The sequence below is a fragment of the Lynx canadensis genome, chromosome D3 (assembly GCF_007474595.2).
Source record: "Lynx canadensis isolate LIC74 chromosome D3, mLynCan4.pri.v2, whole genome shotgun sequence".
Lineage (NCBI taxonomy): Eukaryota > Metazoa > Chordata > Mammalia > Carnivora > Felidae > Lynx > Lynx canadensis.
Window position 1 is genome coordinate 72,907,841 of NC_044314.2, and position 13,740 is coordinate 72,921,580.

The 13,740-nt window shown below is 48.6% G+C and overlaps 1 long non-coding RNA gene across 1 annotated transcript; it reads right to left on the minus strand.

Moving 5' to 3' along the window:
- Nucleotides 1–8,405: 8,405 nt before the first annotated feature.
- LOC115528297 lies at nucleotides 8,406–9,737 on the minus strand. Its single transcript, XR_003973204.1, has 2 exons — nucleotides 9,618–9,737; nucleotides 8,406–9,369 (listed from the first exon to the last, which is right to left on the minus strand). It is a non-coding gene; the product is annotated as an uncharacterized LOC115528297 (long non-coding RNA).
- Between the last annotated feature and the right edge of the window lie 4,003 nt (nucleotides 9,738–13,740).

Below are 13,740 nucleotides of genomic sequence, written 5' to 3' on the forward strand. Positions count from 1 at the left end.
AAGAAAGCTTTGAGTATTCTTTAAAATAGAAAAAAAAAAAACCAAAAACCCTCTGAGTTTAAAGAAGGAAAAGGCCAGCCAGACCCCTTAAGCTATTTCATCTGCCTTCACCCCAAGGCTTCTCTTGAGGCTTAGCATCCCCAGCTACACTCATTCTCTGGTGATGTGGACTTGAGGCCCTCACAGGTTTTACCACCTGCAGCTTGGTGTCCAGGACTCAAAGTGCTTGTTAAGTGGATTGGTTCAGTAACACATAGGTCTTAGGATACCTTAATCCTGACTAAGCTTGACACTAGACTGGTGAGAAATGCCATCACCCAGTCTCTGTCCTTGAACTTCCGTTTTGGTGGAGGCACAGACCTTTTTAGCTTGGAAGTTTAACCTGTTTTCTCATTCTGAAGTAGAGGTATGACCCTTGTGCTCCTAAAATACTGTTGCAGGTTGACCTAATTGCTAGCTAAAGTGGTTATTGACTTTCACTTCAGTTAGTAAGTCAGGTATCTTAAAGTAACCAGCTTTATGTGGCCAAGACACTTGGCTTGGTAAACATGTAGACATTAGAACTTTATAAATTTGAAATGCCCTTTACAGGAAGAGCTTTAGGAAAAGTCATTTTCATTGCATAGCTGGCTTATGAAGGGTTTTGTCCCCACCTTGCAAATGAGGAAACCAATGAGGTTGTGGACCTCTGGGGTTCACACAGCTGTTAAATCCCAGAGGACAGCCTGTCTACAGCTTCTAATCCATCCAGAGTTCTAACTGCCCTCGCTTGGGGTCTGGCAGTGCCATGCTCCGGGCAGCCTTGCCAAGCCACGTAACTTTTTGAGACTTAGCGTCTCTCAGTTTTTATTAAGTGTAGGATTTGTATTGTTTTCATTCAACTCAAAGTACTCTGTGTAAGACATCTTTGGTCTGGGAATGGAGAATGGGGATGCAAAGACACACATAATTAAGTTTTAGCCCCATAAGTGGTTAGTGGGATTCTTTGAGAGCACCTCAGGGAGCTACAAATTACATGTGCCATAGGCCTGGAAGGCTTCTCTACTGCATAATCTTAAAGCTTACTTTCCAGTTTTGTACACTCATGTTTTAAAATTTGTCAAGATAAGCTTATGAAATGACAGGGTCATCTCAATGTTACAGCAGGGGAAACTAAACTTCAGGGAAATGAGATGGCTTTTCCAGAGTTACTGGAAAATTGGTAACAGAACCTAGACTAGCATTCAGATTCTTTAAATTTTTGTTCATGGTTCTTTACACTACTATGCTCTTGGGATTGAGAAGAAAAAAATGGATGTGGCACACATCCCATTCTGGGGACACCTTCAGTGCTTTTAATATTTTCACTTAGAGTTGAAGGGATTATACTTGGATGTTTAAATTTATTGGTGCTTGCTGCAGATTTTCAGTAACTCCTCAAACTGCTCAAAAATCATTTGTTTCAGTTGGTGGAAAGGGTATAGGATTCTTTTTTTCAAGTTTTTATTTTAATCCTCTAGTGCTTATTGTGACAAGTGCCCTCCTTAATCCCCATCATCGATTTCACCCATCCCCACCACCCACCTCCCCAACTGGTAATTATCAGTTTGTTCTCTATAGTTAACAGTCTGTTTCTTGGTTTGTCTTTCTCCCTTTGCTTGTTTGTTTTGTTTCTTAGATGTCACATATGAGTGAAATCATACAGTATTGGTCTTTCTCTGACTGACTACATTTAGCATTATAATCTCTAGCTCCATCCATGCCATTGCAAATGCTAAGATTTCATTTTTTATGGATGAATAATATTCCACTATATATATAAACCACATTTTCTTTATCCATTCATCAATTGGACACTTAGGCTGCTTCTGGGCTCTTGGTAATGGAGCTATTGTCGGGTAAATACTTGGCTGTCTTAAATCTCTTCAGACTGGGAAGTTCGGGATGCCTCTTGGCTTATAAAATGAACTAGGCTGCATTCCGAATGTTGGGCCCTCCACACCCCCTATACATCCTTACAGACTTCTTGCCATTCAAGAGACCAAGAGTGTACTCAGTTCTCGGGAGACCCTCCATCAGGGAAGCATAAAAATGGATTCACAGCTGGCTGGGACTTAACATCATCTTCTATTATAAAGCCCAGTAATTAGACTGATGAAAACAACCATTTCAAATATCTACTTTGTTCGCACTTCAGATGTGTGGTCTCTGGATCTTTACAGCATCCCTGGAAGGTAGGAATGAATAGTCTTTTTGACAGATGAGAAAAACAGGTTATCAAGTGGTATGAGGTACACAGCTAGTAAGAGTAATAACACAGATCAAAACTGGGGCAGTCCTCCAAGGCTCTTTCCAGTACACCATGGGTTTTTTGATCCCTATCTGGAGAAAAGGAGTCCCAGAAAAGTTACAATAGTTTGCCTCCCTGCCTCTCTGGTCTCTCTTCTTCCTTATTCAATCTATCCAACGTCCCACCCAAATCAAGGCCTAATGAAATACTGTCTCATCTGAAACCTCTGATCTGTCTGGGAAGCCTCCTGCTTGGTGACTTTGGGTCAGACTTTGCATTATTATTCTAAATTTTTAAAAACATTTTTATTTATTGGGAATGCAAGCTGGTGCAGCCACTCTGGAAAACGTATGGAGGTTCCTCAAAAAACTGAAAATAGAACTACCCTATGACCCAGCAATTGCACTACTAGGCACTTATCCACAGGATACAGGTGTGCTGTTTTGAAGGGACACATGCACCCCATGTTTATAGCAGCACTATCAACGATAGCCAAAGTATGGAAAGAGACCAAATGTCCGTCGATGGATGAATGCATAAAGAAGATGTGGCATATATATACAATGGAGTATTACTTAGCAATCAAAAAGAATGAAATCTTGCCATTTGTAACTACGTGGATGGAACTGGAGGGTATTATGCTAAGTGAAATTAGAGAAAGACAAAAATTATATGACTTCATTCATACACCCTTCATTCATATGAGGACTTTAAGAGACAAAACAGATGAACATAAGGGAAGGGAAACAAAAATAATATAAAAACAGGGAGGGGGACAAAACAGAAGAGACTCATAAATGTGGAGAACAAACTGAGGGTTACTGGAGGGGTTGTGGGAGGGGGATGGGCTAAATGGGTAAGGGGCACTAAGGAATCTACTGAAATCATTGTTGCACTATATGCTAACTAATTTGGATGTAAATTAAAAAACAACAACAACAACCACGAACTTCGAGATCATGACCTGAGCCAAAATCGAGAGTTGGACACTTAACTGACTGAGCCACCCAGGAGCCCCTAAATGGGGCTTTACATACACTTAAAAAATAAAAGCCAACAATCCCATGAACGAGTTTGTAGCTATAATCGAGAGGCTCAGAGAGAAAACAGACTTGCATATAGTCACACAGCTAAGAAGTGACAGCACATGACCTTGTGCAGGGTTCCAAAGTCTTTGTTCTTTTCATGAGTATGTTGCCTTCAGGTAGAGGCTGGAAGCCTGATATTTCAGGTCTTTCTTGATGGGATCCTTTCCTTCCTTATCAGCCGGATTTCCCTCAGTTTACTTTCTTTACACTTGCCTCTTCAGATCAGTCTCTGCCCCACCCCCACCTCCAGCAATATTCAGCAACATGGAGTTTAATGCCTTTCTTCCTCCTGATCCTTGGAGCTCATTCTTCCAGAAGAGGAGATGCCTATCGGTGCTACAGCAACAGTATGACCCTAAGAGGTGAACCAAAGCACCACTAGGTGAAATCTCTATGCAGCTGGACCCAAACTGTTCAGCCAGCTCTCATTTTGGCTTAAGCCATTACTCTTCCTTTTTGGAATGGCTTTCTTCTCTTGGCCTATTCAAATCTTATCTATGAAATTCCATCTTCTCCCTGACAGCTAACCATGACCTTCTCTCTGGACTCTAGTACTATGGGTCTGTACCACACAATGGCACTTCACCTTCAGTCACCCAACAAACACAGGTAGACTGGGCAGGGTGCATTGCCCGTTGTCATGGGGCTAACACTCTAGTGGGGAGGGGATACGATAAACATAAATAACCCTGAAAATGTCATTCAGGTTTTTCTCTGGGCCTAGCACACAGTTCACAAGAATTTGTTGAATTCATGAACAATTGATTTGAGACCAGAATTTTTAATAAGAAATGACCAAAAGAATCCTTTATTTCACCACCCAAGTCTACTGATGAGCCACATAAGAAATGGGAATTATGCCTTGGGTTTTGTTCTAACATCACTTGTAAATTGGCAGTGTGACCTTGAGCAAGTTCTGGCCTGTCAGCAGCCTCTAAAAATGAGGTGGGTGCTTTTGGTGGTCTTTGCGTGCTTTTCCATTTCTGATTTTCTGTTATTTTCAACTGCTCTGGGATGGTCCCCATCCTCTTCCTGGCCGTTTTTCCTGTACTCCCCGCCCCCCCTTCCTTCCGCCCTTCACATTTGTCCCTTCTGTATCCGCCCTCCACCCCCCTTCACTTTCCTGGCCACCCCTAGTTTCACTGAGATGGTTGCCATGGCAATCACCTCCTGGAAGTGACATCACTCATCTCCTAGGCAACTGTTTCCAGGGCAGTGACATCATTCAACTGCCATGGCAACCCTCCAGGAGGACAGTTCTGCAGTGAAATGGGCAAACAGAATTCTTATGTATTTGTGGGGGTTAGAGCAATGCAGGGAGATTATTAAAAGAAGAAAAACATTTCAGGAGCAACAAGGAAAAGCTTTGGGCTTGTAGGGGAAAAGTGGGAAACCAGTGAGGGGCTGGGAAAAAGCAGAAATTCTGGGGTGAACCTCTTGTTTTCAATAATTAGACTGACCAAACTGGGGCACTTGGGCACCATTGAAACATGGGCACCATTATTTTAGTATGCCCAAATAACAGATGAACACTGGGTCTCCCTAAGAAAACCAGGGAATGTGGCCCCCACCCATAATCTGACAGGTGCCTAACCTTACTCCCTCCCCCTTGTTGTTCATCCAACAAGCATTGATTCAACTCAGTGTGGGCACCGGGGAAGTCAAAGTGAGCAAAACCAGCCTGGATCCCTGGCCTAATGGAGCTCACAGTGGTGTGTATTCTGGAGCTGGCAATAAGCCTTCAGTCACCCAATGAATGCTGGGGTGCAGACAGTGCAGTACTGGGAAGGAAAGGCACAGAACACCAGGGACATGTTTAACAAAAGTACACAAAGCAGCCAGGACAGGAGGGGAGTTCACTAAGGGGGATTGGGATGGGGTGGGGAGAAGTGTGGGGAACAGCATGTGCAAAGAGAGTGTGCAGAGCACTGGGAACTGCAAGGAGGCCAAATAGCCAATGTAGAATTGGAGGGAGCTTGGGTGGGCAGTGATGATAGAGAGGGTGTCGAGGACCAGGCTTCATAGGCCCTTGGAGCACTGGGAAGCCCTATGGAAGTGTTTTGAGGAGTGGGAAACATGATCCTGTTTGCATTTGAAAAATCTTGTCCTTGCTTTTGTGTGGGACAGAGTGGGAGAGCAGGTTGCCCAGGAGGAATACTGGGTGGTGGGGACTGGGGTGGTGGCAATGTGATGGGGAGACATGGTGGGTATATTTGGGAGGTAGAGCTGACAGGATTTGCTGAAGGACTAGATAATATGTGAGGGTGAGGAAGGATTTGGGATGACAGTTGGGACGGCACGAGTGACTTGGGTTGTGGGTGTAGCTCTGTTTTCTCTCAAAGAAGGAAGCAGAGTAGGCAAGAGAGGAGCTCAGGGTGCAACATATAAGGAGGCATGCCGTGTCAAGGACAGCCTTTAAAAGGAATTCCTCCTTCAAAAACTTCTTTGACCTCGGCCACAACAATTTCTTACTCAACATGTCTCCAGAGGCAAGGGAAACAAAAGCAAAAATGAACTATTGGGACCTCATCAAGATAAAAAGCTTCTGCACAGTGAAGGAAACAGTCAACAAAACTAAAAGGCAACCGTGGAATGGGAGATGTTTGCAAATGACATATCAGATAAAGCATTAGTAACCAAAATCTGTAAGAATTTATCAAACTCAACACCCAAAAAACAAATAATCCAGTGAAGAAATGGGCAAAAGACATGAATAGACACTTTCCCAAAGAAGACATCCAGATGGCTAACAGACACATGAAAAAATGCTCAACATCACTCATCATCGGGAAATACAAATCAAAACCACAATGAGACACCATCTCACACCTGTCAGAATGGCTAACATTAACAACTCAGGCAACAACAGATGTTGGTGAGGATGCAGAGAGAGAGGAACCCTTTTGCACTGCTGGTGGGAATGCAAGCTGGTGCAGCCACTCTGGAAAACAACATAGACGTTCCTCAAAAAATTAAAAATAGAACTACTCTATGACCCAGCAATTGCACTACTAGGTATTTACCCAAGGGATCCAAGGGTGCTGTTTCAAAGGGGCAGTATTTATAGCAGCACTACCAACAATAGCCAAAGTATGGAAAGAGCCCAAATGTCCATTGACAGATAAATGGATAAAGAATACGTGGTATATATACACAGTAGAATATTACTCAGCAATCAAAAAGAATGAAATCTTGTCATTTGCAACAATGTGGATGGAACTAGAGAGTGTATTATGCTAAGCAAAATTAGAGAAAGACAAATATCATATGACTTTGCTCATATGTGGAATCTAAGACATAAACAGATGAACATAGGGAAGGGAAGCAAAAATAACATAAAAACAGGGAGGGGGACAAAACATAAGAGACTCTTAAATGCAGAGAACAAACTGAAGTTTGCTGGAGGGGTTGTGGGTGGCAGGATGGCCTAAATGGGTAAGGGGCATTAAGGAGGACACTTGTTGGGATGAACACTGGGTGTTATAATGTAGGGGATGAATCACTGGATTTTACTACTGAAATCACTATTGCACTATATGCCAACTAACTGGGATGTAAACTTAAAAAATAAATAGAAAAAAAAAAGAAATGCCTCCTTAAATGCTGAGCCCTGGAAATAGCAGGGTTTATTTTGTTTTGTTTTTTTAGGGGGTGGGGGACCACGTCTGTGGAGCAGTAATAAAAACAATCTCTTGTGTTTATAGCATGGAGCCTTCATTTTCACCAACCCCCTAATAAATGTGGAGACAGAAGGCTGTGGGCCTGAGGCCTGAGTGCCAATGCATGCCAGCTGCTTGACTGTCCCCACAGGAATCTGGTGAGGGAGCTCCTCACAGATGAGGAAACCAAGGCTCATATTGACTCTAGGACCTGCTGAAGGTCTTGCAGTTTACAAGTGGCTGCACCAAACCTCAGACTCAGGGTTGCTGACTCCTAAGCCTATTCTCTTTCCCCCAGACCATGTTTACCAGCCTCTCCAGTTTCCTGGTGGAAGGAAGGAAGGAAGGATGGAGGAAAGGAAGGAAGGAAGAGAGGAGAGAAGGAAGGAAGGGAGGGAGGAAGAGAAGGAGGAAGGAAGGAACAGAGGGAGGAAAACCAAGTGCTTTCAGGCCAGCCAGCTCCTTGATCTTCACCACCCCTTTTGTGCTGGGGAGCAGAGGGTCTGAGAAGTGATGAGACCCTGCAGCTCAGTGGAGCTTCGCCATCAGAGTCACTTTCTCTCTGCCACAGCTGTTCTCAGCTGACCTTTAAGGATCTGCCCTGGGCATGTCTCCCGAGGAGGAGGAACAGATGTGAGGCTGAGAACATGACTCTGTGCCTCAGCCTCCTTCTCTGTAAAATGGGGGTAATGACAGTGTTAATTCCCACACCATAGGTTGGTGCTGAGGTTAAAAGAGATGAGGAAAGCGCCTGGCCTGATGCTCCAGCATAGATTGTAATTGATGAATGTCAGTGGCTGTTAGAATCAGGGCGGGAGGGCAGGAGTGTGGGTGTGTACATGACACATGGCCTGTGGATGGAGGCGGGAGAGACAGGGTACAGCGACATGGGGGCCAGTTGGTTGCTGAGGGAGAAGCCTCCTCCTCACCAGCTGGCTCCCAGTGAGACAGCATGGTTGTACCCCTTATTCCTGATCCTACACCTGCTCAGGGTGAGGTGGAGGAGGAGGAGTTGTTGTTGTTGTCTGGTCTCCCCTGGGGAAAGGGGACTGTAGAGAAAGCCCAGAAGCAAGCAGGTCACATCCATAAGGCAGAAGCCTGGGGCAGGGCTGGTGGAAGGGAGTAAGGGGCCTACACCTGGGCCCTCCATCCCCATCCGCACTCTAGCCCTATCATTAAACAACTAAGTTGGTTTTGCTACAGCCTCCAACTCCAAGACTCCAAAAGGCACAAACCACCCTGAGCTTAAAAAGGAGAGAATAAACATGAAGACTAGGCTCTGTGATCCCAGCATGTGCCTGTGCGCGCGCACACACACACACACACACACCCCTCACTTCCTCTGGATATTAGTCAGCATTCAACAAAAACAATGGTACTAGTAGGAGATGCATATGAAGACATTTACTGCAAGGAGTTGGCTCATGACTGTGGGGCTGGCTAGGCAAGTCTGAAATCATTAGGTACAGGCTGGAACTCTTGCCAGTGGCAAAAGCTGCTGTCCACAGGCAGAATTTCTTCCTCAGGGAACCCTCAGCTCTGATCTTATGGTCTTTTAACTGATTGAATCAGCCCTACCAAGATTATCTAGAATAATCTCCTTTAAAGTCAATTTATTTAATTATATCTACAAAATACCTTCATCACAATATCTAGATTAGTGCTTGATTGAATAACAGGAGTGTAACTTGGCCGAGTTGATACATTAAAAAAGAACATCACACTCAGATCCTGGCTATGTGTTGTCTTGGTGGCCTGTGGAACGCTGCTTTACTTTATTAAATCATTGACTATTTACTGAGCACTTAATAGTTGCCAGACACTGTGCAAAGTGATTTCCATGCAGCATCTCATTAATCCTCAAAACAAACGATGAAGCAGGGGTCCTTCTTGTCCCTAATTCTACAGGTAAGGAAATAGAGCCTCAGAGACGTGAGGCTTCCAGTGTCACACCGTTGGGACGGCAGATCTCAGTGCTTTTGTACTCTGAGCCATCACTTTCTATGGACTCTCCCTGTTAGTCTCTCCTGTTTCTGCCTTGTCTCCTCTTCTTCTGGGGCAGGAAGTTAGAGTTCAAATCGCTGCGTGACGTGAGCATGTTCCTGACGCACTGGACTTCAATTTTCTCCTCTTAGAAGTGACTCCATCCTTCCCAGCCTTTCTGGGATTAGAGCGGAACGAAGGGACCTTTTTGGGACAACTTTCCCGGGCCTTTGCTGCCACCTAGGGGCTCGATAGTGTTCACCATGCTCCAGAAATGGCCCTCTGGAAGGTAGGTGGGTTTGCACACGAGCCGCTGAGGTCTAGGCGGATGGCAGGAGGGGGCAAGTGGGGAAGAGGGGCAATTTTGGACCTAGTAACAGAGACATTGCAAATTTCACTGGTTCTCCCCCCGGCTTGCTCAGTTCCCCCCAGGGCCATGTAGAGTCCTCAAAGATTTCTGGGGGCCCGGGGGTAGTAGGGGGTTTCTACCCTTGACGTGCTCTGCTGTCCGTCTGGCCCCGGAAGGGTCCCGCGGTCCCCCGCCCCAGCGGGGCTCTGCAGCGGTGGGGATGCCCAAGCTTCTAGGGGATCTAAGGGGCAGCCGTGAACTTCTCTCACCCCATCAGGTCACCAGACAGGTCCGCAGTGCGACGCAGGGTCCAGAGGGGGCCCGGCTACCCCGACTGGGAAGGAAGAGAAGGAGACCCAGCGGGAGAACCAGGGGGGTTTGAGATCCGGAAAAGCGGGTTCTGGAGCGCCGGGTCACACCCCTTCCCGCCGCTCGGCCCCTCCCACCCAAGTCCCGCCCCGGCCCCGCCCCTTCCACCATTGCGGGTCTCCAAGCCGCGCGTGGCTCCCGCGGAGGAGAGAGTAGCGTCCGTCAAGCTCCAAGCTCTTCGGTTTAGGAACAGGTCGGTGGCGGTAGAAGCGGCGCCGTGAGCTGGCGTGAAGTGAACGAGAGGTGGAGGGCGAGACTGAGACAACCCACGACGCTCGCAGCCGCCAACTCGCCAGTCAGTCTAGATGGCCGGCCCGTCACTACAGCCAGCCTGTCAGCCAGCCAGCCGGCCGGCCCGGCAATCCAGTCAGCCTGTCATTCCCGTCGACCATCCTGTCAGCCAGTACAAACAGCCCGCCAGTCAGCCAGTCAGTCAATCCTGCCAGTCAGTCAGCCAGTCAGCCCGCCAGTCAGTCAGGCTGTCATTCCCGTCGACCATCCTGTCAGCCAGTACAAGCAGCCCGCCAGTCAGCCAGTCAGCCGGTCAGTCAATCCTGCCAGTCAGTCAGCCAGCCAGTCAGCCAGTCAGTCAGGCTGTCAGTCAGCCAGTCAGTCCTGTCGGTCAGCCTGCCAGCCAATCGGCTCAGTCAGCCGGTCAGTCAATCCTGTCAGTCTGTCAATCCCATCTGCTATCCTGTCAGCCAGTCCCGTGAGTCCATCAGCAGGCGGTCGAGTCACAGCCAGTGTCTCCGTCGGTCCCTCCATCAGTTGTTGAGTGTCCTGCTGGGCGGCGAGAGGGCCCTCACGGTGTCCTTGTCTCCCGTGTCCTGGCGTGCTGGCCCCGTGCACGGTGAGGGTGGTGAGGGAGGAAGCGTGCGGACCCTGGGCCTCGGCTCTTCCAGGCCCTCGGGGAGGAGTGGCCCGTGGCGGGGCGAGGGTCCTGGGTGCCGTGGCGCTCACGGGGCGCTCGCGGAGCTCCAGTGGAAGGGCCAGGCCCGCGCTCAGGTGGCTGAGCTGGAGACGCCTCCGAGTTCGGCCCTTTCCGCTTGCGGCCTAACCCGCTCGCCTCCTCGGACTTCGCAGCGCGCCTAGGGTGGCCCCGAGTCTGCCTTCCAGAAGGCTCAGCGGCAGTGGGGCCGGCCCTGAGTGGGGAGAGGATTCCTGGCTTCCGGTCGTGGTGTTGCTTCTGCCTCGCTGTGTGTCCTTGTGGGAGCCACGTAACCATTCTGCGCTCAGTGTTACTGTGCACCTCTCTCGAGTGGGGGAAACAATCTCTGTACCCCACCACCGACTCCCAACTCTACTCCATACTGTGGGTTGGAGACGAGACCGAGGAGGTGAAAGCCCAGGTGTGAAGAGGTCATGTTGTTTTTTTGAGGCGAGGGAGGGGGTGTGGAAGAAAGAAGAGCCAGAGGTGGCCTGAACCGTTGGGTTACAAGGGAGCCCAGGGTTCTGGCCTTGGACTTGTGACTCTGGGCAAGTCCTGCTCCTCTCTGGGCTCTTGTAAGATGAGGAGCTTGGATTCCATGACCTCCAAGGCCTGACACTTGAGTGGAAGTAAAATTCCTGAGTGGGGAGCTCCTGCAAGGACACTGTGGAATTCTGACCAGCCATAGTGTGGGGATTGGGAACAGACTCTGTTGCTTTTTGTTCTGGTAAATGGAAGGGTTAAAAGTGCCTGGCCATATGTTCAGACTGCTGGGGGTGGGAGTAGGTACTTGGGAGGGTGGTAGCTGGGTTTCAGGAGTCAGAAACCTTCCCTCTGCCCAACATGCTGAGCTCTTGGGACCCTCATTGGGAGGAAGGCTCTGCTGACCCTGGGAGAGGGAGGGAAGGAAATGGACAAGCCTTAGCCATACTCTAGGGACAGCTTCATTCTTTTGGCTCCAGTCTCTCCCCTTACTTCAAAGTTGGGTACCCAGATCATATCATGCCCAGGCTTCCTCAGTGGTCCAGTGAAGTAGGAGATGCAGTTCCTGGAAGCTGGAGAAGACCAGGTAAGGCAGGCTTCTTATAGGGATCTGGTAGGATACCCCTTACTAGGTCACTTACCTGGGCAGGGCTGGGAGCCACCAGGAAGTGTTGGTTATTCATTCAACAGGTATATTGGGCATCCATCACATGTCAGGCTTGTGCTAGGAGGTGGGTGACAAGAGTGAACTGCACAGATGTTGTCTCTGTTTCTGAAGTACAGAGTACAGAGTAGTATTAAGAGCAGTCTCGAGGCGCAGGAAGATGGCGGCGTAGGAGGACGCTGGGCTCACCGCGCGTCCTGCTGATCACTTAGATTCCACCTACACCTGCCTAAATAACCCAGAAAACCGCCAGAGGATTAGCAGAACGGAGTCACCGGACCCAAGTGCAGACGAGAGGCCCATCGAAGAGGGTAGGAAGGGCGGCGAGGCGGTGCGCGCTCCACGGACTGGCGGGAGGGAGCCGGGGCGGAGGGGCGGCTCGCCAGCCAAGCAGAGCCCTCGAGTCCGGCTTGCAAAAGCGGAGGGGCCTGACGGACTGTGTTCCGACAGCAAGCGCGACTTAGCGTCTGGGAGGTCATAAGTTAACAGCTCTGCTCGGAAAGCGGGAAGGCTGGAGGACAAAGGGAGGGTGAGCTGCGGAGCCCCCGGACGACAGAGCTCAGCTTGGCGGGGAACAAAGGCGCTCGCCAGCGCCATCTCCCCCGCCCATCCCCCAGCCAAAATCCCAAAGGGAACCGGTTCCGGCCAGGGAAATTGCTCGCTCCGCGCAAACACCCAACTCTGTGCTTCTGCGGAGCCAAACCTCCGGCAGCGGATCTGACTCCCTCCGGCTGCCACAGGGCCCCTCCTGAAGTGGATCACCTAAGGAGAAGCGAGCTAAGCCTGCCCCCCCCCCCCGCCGCCGTGCACCTTGCCTTCCCACCCCAGCTAATACGCCAGATCCCCAGCATCACAAGCCTGGCAGTGTGCAAGTAGCCCAGACGGGCCACGCCACCCCACAGTGAATTCCGCCCCTAGGAGAGGGGAAGAGAAGGCATACACCAGTCTGACTGTGGCCCCAGCGGTGGGCTGGGGGCAGACATCAGGACGGACTGCGGCCCCGCCCACCAACTCCAGTTATACACCACAGCACAGGGGAAGTGCCCTGCAGGTCCTCACCACACCAGGGACTATCCAAAATGACCAAGCGGAAGAATTCCCCTCAGAAGAATCTCCAGGAAATAACAACAGCTAATGAGCTGATCAAAAAGGATTTAAATAATATAACAGAAAGTGAATTTAGAATAATAGTCATAAAATTAATCGCTGGGCTGGAAAACAGTATACAGGACAGCAGAGAATCTCTTGCTACAGAGATCAAGGGACTAAGGAACAGTCACGAGGAGCTGAAAAACGCTTTAAAGGAAATGCAAAACAAAATGCAAACCACCACAGCTCGGATGGAAGAGGCAGAGGAGAGAATAGGTGAACTAGAAGATAAAGTTATGGAAAAAGAGGAAGCTGAGAAAAAGAGAGATAAAAAAATCCAGGAGTATGAGGGGAAAATTAGAGAACTAAGTGTTACACTAAAAAGAAATAATATACGCATAATTGGTATCCCAGAGGAGGAAGAGAGAGGGAAAGGTGCTGAAGGGGTACTTGAAGAAATAATAGCTGAGAACTTCCCTGAACTGGGGAAGGAAAAAGGCATTGAAATCCAAGAGGCACAGAGAACTCCCTTCAGACGTAACTTGAATCGATCTTCTGCACGACATATCATAGTGAAACTGGCAAAATACAAGGATAAAGAGAAAATTCTGAAAGCAGCAAGGGGTAAACGTGCCCTCACATATAAAGGGAGACCTATAAGACTCGTGACGGATCTCTCTTTTGAAACTTGGCAGGCCAGAAAGAATTGGCACGAGATTTTCAGGGTGCTAGACAGCAAAAATATGCAGCCGAGAATCCTTTATCCAGCAAGTCTGTCATTTAGAATAGAAGGAGAGATAAAGGTCTTCCCAAACAAACAAAAACTGAAGGAATTTGTCACCACTAAACCAGCCCTACA